Here is a 15,301-nt window from a genome sequence, read left to right on the forward strand (position 1 = left end):
GAGGCAATTATTTACATATTTTCAAGGTGCATTTTTATTGGAATGTGTCCTTGCAATGTGTGTATTATTATTCTGTGAGCTTGCCTTTTTTTAAAGTTAGGTGAGATTCACGTATAAAATTAACCATTAACCATTTAAAAGTGAACAGTTCAGGGGCATTAAGTACATTTGCACTATTGTGCAACCTCCAATTCCAAATGTTTTCATCACCCCAAAAGGAAAACCCATAACCATTAGCAGTCATACTCGACCTCCCTCACTCCAGCCCTTAACAACCACTAATTTGCTTTGTCTATTTGGATTTACCTCTTGTGGGCATTTCACATAAATGAGATGATACAATATGTGTCCTCTTGTGACTGGCTTCTCTCACTTAACATGTTTTTGAAGTTCATCCATGTTGCAGCATGTATCAGAATTTCATTCCTTTTTATGTCTGAATGATATTCCATTGTGTGGATGAACCACACTTTGTTTACCATTTGTTAATGGACATTTGGGTTGTTTACACCTTTGGGCTGTTGTGAACATTTTCGTACAAACATTTGTTTGAATAGCTGTTTTAATTTCTCTTGGGTACATACCCAGGAGTGGAATTGCTGGGTCATATGATAACTGCATGCTTAACTCTTTATGAACGACCACAGCGATCACCCCAGCCACTGAGCCTGTACACATGCATTTTTAGTTTATATAAACAGTTTACGTTTTAGCTTTCATTCTGTTTTACCTTATTCTCCAAACGTGAGGTCTGTAAGGTCACCTGCGGTGTTACGTGTGCCCCTAGACCCTGACTTTATTTGCCTCGCATCTTATTCCATGGTAAGCTCACCACATTTCACCTACCTAATGGTGGGCAGCCACCCCCCAGCCCAAAAATTGCAGTGATTCGAATCCTCCCCTGTCCCTTTCAGGATCTGTGGGGGAAGGCGATACAGGCAGGAACTTGTTGGGTCCTAGGGTGAATGTATATTCACCTCAAGCAGCAGTGCCTGCGTGTCCTGGCAGGCCAGCACCGGTGGACGTTCCTCGCAGCAGTGGTTGGTGATGAGGCTGAGCATCTCTGCCTGTATACTGCAACTTGTCAGGTTTCTTCATATGTAAATTGAGTCTTCACGCCTTAGTCCATTTTCTATTGAGCTGTTGCCTTTTCTGACTGATTTGCAAGATTACACTATGTATTTAGACATTATTCACCTGTTGGTTTTAGGCATTTCAGACTTCTTACATTCTTCCAGTTGTCCATGAACTTTGTCCACGTGGTCCCTCATTGAAAAGACGTTCTTTAACTTGCTGGAATTAAATGACTGTTTTTCCCCAGATGGTTTGTGCTTTGAAACTTTTGTATAAGAAGCTCCTTTCCACTCCTTGGTTGCAGAGATGTTCTGCATTTTTGATTAATGTTTATTTTTAAGTTTTGTGTTTAGGTCTTTAATTGGTCTAGAGGCCACTGCCATAGGTGGAGCTGGTAAAACCCAGTTTTGTTTTCCATCCTGTGGTGAGCCCTTCTTCCTGATGCTGTCTACACTAAACAGCCTGGCCTTTCCTTGTCAGGGGCACATTTTTCACCTGGGTCTCTTTGAGCTCTCTCTTCTGTTCCATTGGCCTATCTGTCTTTCACCAAAATCAAACTCTTGTCATGGAAACCACCATGGATTTGAAGTAGGTATTCATTCATATACTCACACTTACATTTCATGTTGACTTAGCTATTTAAAAACCTTTATTCCACTGTATACATTTTAAAAATTAAATCTATGGAATTTCTTTTACAAACTGAAGTTTTGGAATTTTGAATTTATAGATTTATTGGAATGAAATGGACATTTATTAATATTGCATTATCTCTTTCAAGACTGTGCAATGTCTTTTTATCTTCCATTTCATTTTCTATGCCTTCTTTGCCTTTATTAGATTTGGAAAGTTTCCTCCAGAGAAGTTTTATGTGTCCTTTACAGTTCCATTTGTCTTTATTTGTGATTATGTTTCCTGGTTAGTTATTGCTGTGTCAAAAAATGCTATTGATTTTTGTAGGCTGATTGTGTGTCTGGAAAACGTGCTGAATTTTTAAACATTGTTTTAATAGTTTGTTGACTCTGTTGATTCTTCTAGGAGGACAGGCTAGCCTATCATCTGAAATATCATCAGATTTACTACCCTTCCAGTCCTTCCTCTACTCAGCCTTGGCCAAGATGTCAGTATGCTATAAGCACTAAGGGGCATGCTGAGCACTCTTTTGGAGTTCCCAGTCTGGACAAGGCTGCACAGAGATGTTTTCCCACAGTGAATGTTCTCACATTTGCGTAGAGCCTTTGCCAAGGCAGGATGTTTCCCTGATGTATACTCAGTTTGCCCTGGGTGTATTTTAATCAAAAATAGAGTTGAAGCTTAAGAAATGTCTTTTCTGCATTGATTGGAATAAACATATGATTTTTCTCTGTTAATCAATTAATATGTTTTCTGCTTCTGTGAATGGCTAAGTAGTGCCTATCAGACCAAACTTCCTGCAGATAACAACTATAAACTTGGGTAAAACATAAAAAACAACCACCTAAAGACTTTGAAAAGTGAATAGCCTTTTCAAAATACCAACTTTTGACTTTATAGATCCTCTCTATCACATGTTTAGTTTCTATTTAATTAACTTCTCTTGTTTTAGGTACATTTCTTGTAATAGTATATGGTTTTTGTTGTTGTTTTTGTTTGTTTTTTACCAGCCTGACCATGCTTGATTTTCATTGGAGTGTCTGGTACATTTATATTTAGAGTAATTGCTGGTGTGTTTGGTTTAAATCTACTACTTTATTCCATGCTTCCTATTCTTCCTTCCCTTACGCTGGTTCATTTTCTCTTCTTTCCTGCCGCCTTTGGATTGGCTGATAAAGTTCTCCACTTCCTCCTTTATTATTTATAATTATACACTCTGTTTCTATTCTTTCAGTTTTTATTCTAAAAATTATAATTTATAATCATAATTTAATCAAAGAATAAAATTAACCAGAACTTTTAGTCATCCTGAATAATATGAGAACTTAGCTCTACCTCCTCCACCCTAATCATATGTTTTGTTATGTAGTCTTTTATTTTATTTTAATTTATTTATTGATTGATTTTTTTACATCTTTATTGGAGTATAATTGCTTTACAATAGTGTATTAGTTTCTGCTTTATAACAAAGTGAATCAGTTATACATATACATATGTTCCCATATCTCTTCCCTCTTGGGTCTACCTCCTTCCCACCCTCCCTATTCCACCCATCCAGGTGGTCACAAAACACCGAGCTGATCTCGATCTGCTATGCGGCTGCTTCCCACTAGCTAACTACCTTACATTTGGCAGTGTATATATGTCCATACCTCTCTCTCGTTTTGTCACAGCTTACCCTTCCCACTCCCCATATCCTCAAGTCCATTCTCTAGTAGGTCTGTGTCTTTATTCCCATCTTACCCCTAGGTTCTTCATGACATTTTTTTCCCTTAGATTCCATATATATGTGTTTGTTTTTCTCTTTCTGACTTACTTCACTCTGTATGACAGACTCTAGGTCCATCCACCTCATTACAAATAGCTCAGTTTCGTTTCTTTTTTTTTTTTTCATTTTTTTTTTCGTTTCTTTTTATGGCTGAGTAATATTCCATTGTATATATGTGCCACATCTTCTTTATCCATTCATCCGATGATGGACACTTAGGTTGTTTCCATCTCCGGGCTATTGTAAATAGAGCTGCAATGAACATTTTGGTACATGACTCTTTTTGAATTATGGTTTTCTCGGGGTATATGCCCAGTAGTGGGATTGCTGGGTCGTATGGTAGTTCTATTTGTAGTTTTTTAAGGAACCTGCATACTGTTCTCCATAGTGGCTGTACCAATTCACATTCCCACCAGCAGTGCAAGAGTGTTCCCTTTTCTCCACACCCTCTCCAGCAGTTATTGTTTCTAGATTTTTTTGATGATGGCCATTTTGACTGGTGTGAGATGATATCTCATTGTAGTTTTGATTTGCATTTCTCTAATGTTTAATGATGTTGAGCATTCTTTCATGTGTTTGTTGGCAGTCTGTATATCTTCTTTGGAGAAATGTCTATTTAGGTTTTCTGCCCATTTTTGGATTGGGTTGTTTGGTTTTTTGTTATTGAGCTGCATGAGCTGCTTGTAAATTTTGGAGATTAATCCTTTGTCAGTTGCTTCATTGGCAAATATCTTCTCCCATTCTGAGGGTTATCTTTTGGTCTTGTTTACAGTATCCTTTGCTGTGCAAAAGCTTTGAAGTTTCATTAGGTCCCATTTGTTTATTTTTGTTTTTATTTCCATTTCTCTAGGAGGTGGGTCGAAAAGGATCTTGCTGTGATTTATGTCATAGAGTGTTCTGCCTATGTTTTCCTCTAGGAGTTTGATAGTTTCTGGCCTTACATTTAGGTCTTTAATCCATTTTGAGCTTATTTTTGTATGGTGTTAGGGAGTGATCTCATACTTTTACATGTACCTGTCCAGTTTTCCCAGCACCACTTATTGAAGAGGCTGTCCTTTCTCCACTGTACATTCCTGCCTCCTTTATCAAAGATAAGGTGACCATATGTGCGTGAGTTTATCTCTGGGCTTTCTATCCTGTTCCATTGATCTATCTTTCTGTTTTTGGGCCAGTACCATACTGTCTTGATTACTGTAGTTTTGTAGTATAGTCTGAAGTCAGGGAGCCTGCTTCCTCCAGCTCCGTTTTTCATTCTCAAGATTGCTTTGGCTATTCAGGGTCTTTTGTGTCTCCATACAAATTGTGAAATTTTTGGTTCTACTTCTGTGAAAAATGTCAGTGGTAGTTTGATAGGGATTGCATTGAATCTGTAGATTGCTTTGGGTAATAGAGTCATTTTCACAATGTTCATTCTTCCAATCCAAGAACATGGTATATCTCTCCATCTATTTGTATCATCTTTAATTTCTTTCATCAGTGTCATAATTTGCTGCATACAGGTCTTTTGTCTCCTTAGGTAGGTTTATTCCTAGGTATTTTATTCTTTTTGTTGCAGTGGTAAATGGGAGTGTTTCCTTAATTTCTCTTTCAGGATTTTCGTTGTTAGTGTATAGGAATGCCAGAGATTTCTGTGCATTAATTTTGTATCCTGCTACTTTACCAAATTCATTGATTAGCTCTAGTAGTTTTCTGGTAGCATCTTTAGGATTCTCTATGTATAAGATCATGTCATCTGCAAACAGTGACAGCTTTACTTCTTCTTTTCTGATTTGGATTCGTGTTATTTCCTTTTCTTCTCTGATTGCTGTGGCTAAAACTTCCAAAACTATGTTGAATAAGAGTGGTGAGGGTGGGCAACCTTGTCTTGTTCCTGATCTTAGTGGAAATGCTTTCAGTTTTTCACCATTGAGGACGATGTTGGCTGTGGGTTTGTCATATATGGCCTTTATTATGTTGAAGAAAGTTCCCTCTATGCCTACTTTCTGCAGGGTTTTTATCATAAATGGGTGTTGAATTTTGTTGAAAGCTTTTTCTGCGTCTATTGAGATGATCATATGGTTTTTCTCCTTCAATTTGTTAATATGGCTTATCACATTGATTGATTTGCATATAGCTCTACCTCCTCCACCCTAATCATATGTTCTGTTATGCAGTCTTTTACTTTATTTTATTTTTAAAATTTTAATTTTATATTGGACTATAGTTTATTTGCAGTGTTGTGTTAGTTTCAGGTGTACAGCAAAGTGATTCAGTTATACATATACGTACTTATTCTTTTTCAAATTCTTTTCCCATTTACGTTATTACAGAATATTGAGCAGAGTCCATGTGCTATACGGTATGTCCTTGTTGGTTATCCATTTTAAATACAGCAGTGTGTATATGTCAATCCCAGAGTCCCAATTTATCCCTCCCCCTCTACCTTTCCCCTTTGGTAACAATAAATTTGTTTTCTAAGTCTGTGAGTCTGTTTCTGTTTTGAAAATAAGCTCATTTGTATCATTTTTTTTTAGATTCCACATATAAGTGATGTCATAAGATATTTGTCTTTCTCTGTTTGACCTACTTCACTTAGTATTATAATCTCCAGGTCCATCCATGTTGCTGCAAATGGCATTATTTCATTCTTTTTAATGACTGAGTAATATTCCATTGTACATATATACCATATCTTCTTTATCCATTCATCTATCAGTGGACATTTAGGTTGCTTCCATGTCTTGGCTATTGCAAACAACATTGCAATGAATATTGGGGTGGATGTATACTTTTGACCATGCTTTTCTCTGGATGTATGCCCAGGAGTGGGATTGCTGGATCATAGGGTAGCTCTGTTTTTAGTTTTTTTAAGGAACCTTCATACTGTTCTCCATAGTGGCTACACCAAGTTACATTCTCACCAACAGTGTAGGAGGGTTCTCTTTTATCCACACCCTCTCCAGCATTTATTGTTAGTACTTTTTGATGATACCCATTGTGACTGGTGTGAGGTGATACCTCATTGTAGTTTTGATTTGCTTTTCTCTAATAATTAGCCATGTTGAGCATCTTTTCATGTGCCTATTGCCATCTGTATGTCTTCTTTGGAGAAATGTCTATTTAGGCCTTCCACCCATTTTTTGATTGGGTTGTTTGGTTTTTTTGCTATTGAGCTGCATGAGCTGTTTGTGAGTTTTGGAGATAAACCCCTTGTCAGTGGCATCATTTGCAAATTTTTTCTCCCATTCTGTGGGTTGTATCTTTGTTTTGTTTACAGTTTTCTTTGTGTGCAAAAGCTTTTGAATTTAATTAGACCCCATTTGTTTACTTTCGTTATTTCCGTTACTCTAGGAGATGGATCCAAGAAAATATTGCTGCAACTTATGTCAAAGAATGTTCTACCTATGTTTTCCTCTAGGAGTTTTATAATATCCAATCTTATATTTAGGTCTTTAATCCATTTTAAGTTTATTTTTGTGTATGGTGTCAGAGAATGTTCTAATTTCATTCTTTTACATGTAGCTGTCCAGTTTTCCCTGCACCATTTATTAAAGAGGCAGTCTTTTCTCCATTGTATAGTCTTGCCTCCTTTGTCGTAGATTAAGTGACTACAGGTGCAGGGATTTATTTCTGGGCTTTCTATCCTGTTCCATTGATCTATATCTCTGCTTTTGTGCCAGTACCATACTGTCTTGATTACTGTAGCTTTTTAGTATAGTCTGAAGTCAGGGAGCTTGATTCCTCCAGCTCCATTTTTCTTTCGCAAGATTGCTTTGGCTATTCGGGGTCTTTTGTGTCTCCATACAAATCTAAAAACTTTTGGTTCTAGATCTGTAAAAAATGCCATTGGTAATTTGATAGGGATTGCATTGACTCTGTAGATTGCTTGGGTAGTATGGTCATTTTAACAATATTAATTCTTCCAATCCAAGAACATGGTATATCTTTCCAGCTCTTTGTGTCTTCGATTTCTTTCACTAGTGTCTTGTAGTTTTCCAAGTACAGGTCTTTTGCCTCCCTAGGTAGGTTTATTCCTAGGTATTTTATTCTTTTTGATGTGATGGTAAGTGGGACTGTTTCTTTAATTCCTCTTTCTGATCTTTCATTGTTAGTGTATAGAAATGTAACAGATTTCTGTGTATTAATTTTGTAACCTGCAATTTTACTGAATTCATTGATGAGCTCTAGCAGTTTTATGGTAGTGTCTTTAGGATCTTCTATGTATAGTATCATGTCACCTGCAAGCATTGACAGTTTAACTTCTTCTTTTCCAATTTGGATTCCTTTTATTTCTTTTTCTTCTCTGATTGCCATAGCTAGGACTTCCAAAACTATGTTGAATAAAAGTGGCAAGAGTGGACATCCTTGTCTTTTCCTGATCTTAGAGGAGATGCTTTCAGCTTTTCACCATTGAGAATGATGTCAGCTGTAGGTTTGTCACATATGGCCTTTACTATGTTGATGTATGTTCCTTCTATGCCTACTTTCCAGAGAGTTTTTATGATAAATGGGTGTTGAATTTTGTCAAAAGCTTTTTCTGCATCTATTGAGATGACCATATGTTTTTTTAAATTTTGGCATCAAAATTTAGGTTTATTTGTGTATCCTAGAAGTTTATTTTTTTTTAATTTTTTTGTTTTATGTTCAAATTGGTTTTTTTAAACATCTTTATTGGAGTATAATTGCTTTACAATGGTGTGTTAGTTTCTGCTTTATAATAAAGTGAATCAGTTATACATATACATATGTCCCCATATCTCTTCCCTCTTGCGTTTCCCTCCCTCCCACCTAGAGGGGTGGGATAGGGAGGGTGGGAGGGAGGGAGATCATATGGCTTTTATTCTATTTGTTGATGTGGTCTAACTCTTTGACTGATTTGTGGATATTGAAAAATACTTGCATCCCTGGGATAAATTCCACTTCATCATTGTGTATGATCCTTTTAATGTATTGTTGGATTCAGTTTGCCAGTATTTTGTTGAGGATTTTTGCATCTAGGTTGTTCAGTGATATTGGCCTCTAATTTTCTTTTTTTGTGGTATCTTTGTCTTGTTTTGGTATCAGGGTGATGGTGCCCTCATAGAACAGTTTGGGAGTGTTCCTTCCTCTGCAAGTTTTTGGAACTTTTCAGAAAGATATGTGTTAACGCTTCTCTAAATGTTTAGTAGAATTCACCTGTGAAGCCATCGCGTCCTGGACTTTTGTTTGTTGGGAGTTTTTTAATCACAGTTTCAATTTCAGTACTTGTGGTGGTCTGTTCATATTTTCTATTTCTTCCTGGTTCAGAGATTGTACCTTCCTAAGAATTTGTCCATTTCATCCAGGCTGTCGATTTTTTTGGCATACAGTTGCTTGTAGTAGTCTCTTATGATTCTTTGTATTTCTGTGGTGTCCATTGTAACTTCTCTTTTTTCATTTCTAATTTTATTGATTTTAGCCCCCTCCCTTCTTTTCTTGATGAGTCTGGCTAAAAGTTTATTACTATAAAACTCTTAGAGGAAAACATAGGCAGAACACTCTCTGACATAAATCACAGCAATATCTTTTTTGATCTGTCTTCCAGAGTAAAGGAAATAAAAACAAAAATAAGCAAATGAGACCTAATTAAATTCAAAAGCTTTTGCACAGCAAAGGAAACCATAAACAAAATGAAAAGACAACCCACAGAATGAGAGAAGATATTTGCAAATGATGCGACCAATAAGGGACTAGTCTCCAAAATTTACAAACAGCTCATGTGACTTAATTGCATAAAAACAAACAACCCAGTCAAAAAATGGTGACCTAAATAGACATTTCTCCAAAGAAGACATACAGATCGCCAAGAGGCACATGAAAAGATGTTCAACATTGCTAATTATTTGAGAAATGCAAATCAAAACTACAATGAGTTATCACCTCACACAGTCAGAATGGCCATCATCAAAAATCTACAAACAATAAATGCTGGAGAGGGTATGGAGAGAAGGGAACCCTCCTACACTGTTGGTGGGAATGTATATTGGTACAGCCACTGTGGAGAACAGTATGGAGGTTCCTTAAAAAACTAAATAGTTACTATATGATCACACAATCCCACTCCTGCACCTAAATCTGGAAAAGATAAAAACTCTAATTTGAAAAGATACATGCACCCCAATGTTCATAACAGCACTGTTTACAATAGCCAAGATATGGAAGCAACCTAAATATCCAACAACATGTGAATAGATAAAGAAGATATGGTATATATATAACAATGGAATATTAGTCATCCATAAAAAGAATGAAATAATGCCATTTGCAGCAACATGGATGGACCTAGAGATTATCGTACTCAGTGAAGTAAGTCAGACAGAAAAAGACAAATATCATGTGGTATCATTTACATGTGGAATCTAAAAAAAATGATACAAATGAACTTATTTACAAAACAGAAATAGACTCACAGACACAGAAAACAAACTTAAGGTTGCCAAAGGGAAAAGGTGGGGAGGCACAAATTAGGAGTTTGAGATTAACAGATACATACTACTATATATAAAATAGATAAACTGCAAGGACCTACTGTATAGCACAGGGAACTATATTTAATATCTTGTAATAACCTATAATGGAAAAGAATCTGAAAAAGAATATATATATATATATATATACATATATATCTGAATCACTGTGCTGTATACCTGAAACTAACACAATATTGCAAATCCAGTATGCTTCAATAAAAAATAAATGTTCTGGGCTTCCCTGGTGGCGCAGTGGTTGAGAGTCCGCCTGCCGATGCAGGGGACACGGGTTCGTGCCCCGGTCTGGGAAGATCCCACATGCTGCAGAGCGGCTGGGTCGTGAGCCATGGCCTCTGGGCCTGCGCATCCGGAGCCTGTGCTCTGCAATGGGAGAGGCCACAGCAGTGAGAGGCCCGCGTACCGCAAAAAAAAAAAATAAATAAATAAATGTTCTAACTAATAATAGTTGTAGGCCATAAGAATAATAGACAGCAATAAATTGTATTTCTGTACACTAGCAACAAATAATCCAAAAATGCAATTATGAAAATAACTCAATTTACCATAGTATCAAAAAGAACAAAATACTTAGGAGCAAACAAACTTATGGTTAACAAAGGGGATAGTGGGGTGTGGGGGAGAGATAAATTGTAATAAATTATAACGGAAAAGAATCTGCAAAAGAATATATATTGCTGTACACCTGAAACTAACACAACACTGTAAATCAACTGTACTTCATTTTTTAAAAATTGAGCCCTTATTTTATATCATATACAATAATTAATTGAAAATGGATTAAAGACCTAAACATAAGACCTTAAGCTAATAAAGTCCCAGAAGAAAACGTAGGAGAAAAACTTTATGAAATTGGATTTGGCAATGATATTTTTTGGATATGACACCACAAGTAAAGGCAAAGCAAATATAGACAAATGGTCTACACTAAATTTAAAAAGTGTGCATCAAAGGGCATAATCAGCAGAGTTAGAAGGCACCCTATAGAATGGGAGAAAATATTTGCAAATCACATATGTGATGAGTTAATACCCAGAGTATACAAAGAACACTTATAACTCAACAAAAAGAAACAACCTGATTTTAAAAATCAGCAAAGAGTTAAATAGACATTTCTCTAAAGATGGTATACCAATGGCCAACGAGTACATGAAAAGATGCTCATTAGAGAAATGAAAATCAAAAGCAATGAGATATCACCTCGCACCCATTAGGATGCTTGCTATCAAAAACCAGAACATAAGTGTTGGCAATGGAATAGTTTCAGCTCAATAAAGGAAGGAAATTCTGATATATGCTACAACATGGATGAATCTTGAGGACATGCTCAGTGGAAGAAGCTGGTCACGAAAGAATAAATACTGTATGATTCCAAGAGCAAATGCTGTACGATTCCACTTATATGATCCTATAGCAGTCAAATTCAGAGACAGAAAGTAGAATGAGGATTGCAGGATTGGGGGAAGGGAAGTGGAGAGTCATTAATAAATACAGTCTTAGTTTTACAAGATGAAAAGATATGGATGTTGGTGATGGCTGCACACAATATGAATGTATTTCATACCACTGAAATGTACACTAAAAATGGTTAAGATGGTAAGCTTTATGTTATGTGTATTTTGCCACAATAAAAAATCTAAAAATGAGTAAAGAGGCAAACCACAGAATTGGAAAAAATATTTGCAAATCACATAAAGGATTAATATTCAGAATATATAAACAATGCCTAAAACTCTACAACAACAGAAAGCAACCAAATAAAAAATGGGCAAGGGGTTTGAATAAACATTTCTCCAAAGAAATGGCCAATAAACACATGAAGAGATGTTTAACATCACTAATAATTAGGGAAACATAAATCCAAACACAAGACTACACATACATTAGAATGGCTATTATAAAAAATCAGAAAACAAGCGTTTTCGAAGTTGTGGAGAAGTTGGACCCCTTGTACATTGCTGCTGAGAATGTAAAATGGTGCACCTGCTGTGAAAACAGTATGGAAGTTCCTCAAAAAATTAAATATGGAATTACCATATGATCCAGCAATTCTACTTCTGGGTATATACACAAAAGAATTGAAAGCAGGACTCAGATATTTGTACACAAATGTGCATAGCAGCATTATTCACATTAGCCAAAAGGTAGAAACAATGCAAATGCCCAATGACAGATGAATGGACAAACAAAATGTAGTGTATACATCTGATGGAATATTATTCACTCTTAAAAGGAATTAAATTCTGGAACAACATGGAAGAACCCTGAAAACATTATGCTAAGTGAAATGTCAGACACAAAATGACAAATACTGTGTCATTCCACTTATATGAGTTTCTTGGAGTAGCAAATTCATAGAGACAGAAAGTGGAATGGTGGGTTCCAGGGACTAGGGAAGGAGGGAATAAGAGTTATTGTTTAATGGGCAAAGAGTTTCAGTTTGGGAAGGTGAAAAAGTTCTGGTGATGAGTAGTGGTGATGGTTGTACAACAATGTAAACTGAACTTAATGCCACTGAAATAACTGTACACTTTTAAATGGTCTAAATACTAATTTTTACGTTATGTGTATTTACCACAATAAAAAAAGAAAAAAGTTTAAAACAAAACAGTAAGTGGAAACTTTAGTCTTGGAGAACTTACCAAGACATCATAAAAGTTTGACCACCTAATACCTTGTTTAAACATTGGTTGAACCTTCTAGATGTGTGTTCTCTTTGATTCTCTGTAAATATTATTGTGATCATGCCTGAAAAACAAATTCTTTCACATTAGCAGTGTTGATGAACTGCACTCACAGTGGAAGAACATGGGACTTACCAAGATCAACAAATTCATCAAAACAACCAGCTGTGCCCACCCTTCTGGCCCTCTCACTATGTGTTGTCACTTTCACTTCTGCTATTTCAGTTCATGATTAGAATGTCCTTGTTCTCATAAACTGCTTCGACTCTTCTGTTGTCATTTCCATTCTCTCTCAACTGGTTCTCATGACTGTTATCCTTATTTCCTTCATGATTTTGACTACCAGAGTCTTTAGTTTGCATTTGGATGTAATAAGAGAAGTTTTGCCTCTGAAGTCTTTTCTTTTTTTTTCTGGTTTGCATTTTTGGCTTCTTTTTCTCTTGATTATTGTTTGACTAGGTTACTCCCTGCCTGTCATTATTTGCATTTTAATATGATCAAGAATACTGAAAAAATGTACAAATTAATTTGATATTAAGGCCTCCACAAGAGCAATTCAAGATGCATTTTAAGTTGCCACTTTGTTCTACTGAGTGGTGGTCACTGATGCACTGACATGTGTGTAGGAGTTGTGTCATTGGAGCACTTACTTTTCCAGGCAGTTTGGCTGCCATCTGCAGCCACAGTGTGTTGTTTTGTCACCAGGAACCAACAAAACTTTGCCAAGGCAGACCAGGAAGAGGAACTAAGGCATGCAGGTCATCTGGGATGCATGAAGCACTCAGCTTCAATGGCCACTTTGCCGTTGTGTACTTTAAGTTTTCTGGCCAACTGACACAGGGATTTGTAAGTTGTATTTCCTGAAATTCCATTCAAACAGGAGATGTTTAGTATGTTTACTACTGCACGTGCTGCATTATCAGCTATATTCCTGACAGCAGAGATCTTCCATCTTGACCTGTGTGGTAAGAACTAAACTCTCGCTTGCAGACGTGCTTGTGCCTCTGTGCCGCACAGTATAGGACCTGAGTGTTCCTGGCAGCATTGCTGCACCCAAATGGCTAGCAGTTACTCACCTTTTCACAGAAGGATGTATACCATGTAAATAAGTGCAATGTGGGAAGATGTATCACACGCTGACTCTCCCTTAACTGGATCCCCAGTGGCCCTGGATGAGAATGAAGGAGAGGCAGGGAAAGACACCAAATGCAGTTAAAGTTTGTCTTAACCAATTGCTGTTAAAATACTCAAGTGTTGCAAACATCACAGATCACAATGATGGGAATGCATTGCTCTGGCCCCGAGTGCAGCTTCATCTCAGCTTCACGCCAAGGTGCCTCTTGTCACTCCAAGGTCCTGACAGTGCTTGGCACACAGCAGTGTTCAACAAATATCTTGTGACTGTTGCATGGAATGAATGTGGTTATGTTTTGACTATTAAAAGAATTGTAGTGTTCAATCATTCCAAAATTCCTGGAATAAAGTCTACTTGGTCAGGATGTATACTGTTTCTGGGACCAACTTTTTATGGCCATGCCGAATTGCACTTCTGAAAACTTAAATACCTTCAGTGATTTAAAGTGACACATTTCCCATATACTGATTTTCCAACATGTACTTGGGCCCAGTTCTGAGTGTTTTATCCACTGGTGTGTATGCACAGACACAAACTGTCAAGTCTTTACAACATGTTATAATTGCAGCATCTTTATGGGATATTTTAATTTCTGCTGGGTTAGTCCCCACCATGGCCTTCATATTTAGTTTTATTCCTGGGTTTTCTCACTTTTTTGTGTTTTGATACAAACTCTGAAATCAATTTATCTAGCTCCAGAAAAAAAAATACACACACACACATTTTGAGTTGATCTGTTCAAGAATATAGGCTGCCTTATCATTCATCCAAATCTACTTTTTCTTTTGTATGTATGTGTGATGTTTTGTTTTGTTTTGTTTTTCCCCCCAGGAGTATTTTAAAGATTTCCTCATATCTATGTTCACATTTCTTGTTTAAGGTCATAGGTATCTTATCTCTTTCGTTATTATAATTGGAGTCTTGTCTTCCATTATGTAACTTCTAACTGGAATATAGACTGGTTTTGTCATGTTTTATCTAATGACTTTACCGAATTTTCTTACTATTTGTGGTAGTTTCATAGTTTTCTCTTGGGTGTTCCAGATATGCTCTCTTTTTATAATAGGAGGTAGTTTAAAAGGCTCTTTTCCATTTCCCTGGTTGATCCTCTTGTGCCGCTGTGGTGGCCAATCTTCCAATACGGTGTTAATTAAGCAGCAGGGGATAGAGGAGCAACATTTCTGTGACCCTAACTTCAGCAGAAAGGCACTCAATGTTTCCTCACTAAGGAAAGTGCTAACTTTTAGGCTGAGGTATCTTATTATCCATTGATTCCTTTTTTAAAAGTTGGAAATGGGTTTTGAATTTGTTAAGCACCTTTTCATTAATTTTATTCTCCTTAGAAAAGCAATTAGTATGGTGAATTATATCTATGGGTTTTCTAATACTTAATCATCTTTGCATTACTGGAATAAATCCTACATGATTATAATGTACTATTTAAAAAATAATGTTGAATTGTTTGTTAATCTTTCATCAGGATTTTTTTTAATTGACAAGTTGGATTGTCTTAATTGTTTTC

Source organism: Leucopleurus acutus (genome assembly GCF_964270905.1).
Source record: "Leucopleurus acutus genome assembly, chromosome: 3".
NCBI lineage: Eukaryota > Metazoa > Chordata > Mammalia > Artiodactyla > Delphinidae > Leucopleurus > Leucopleurus acutus.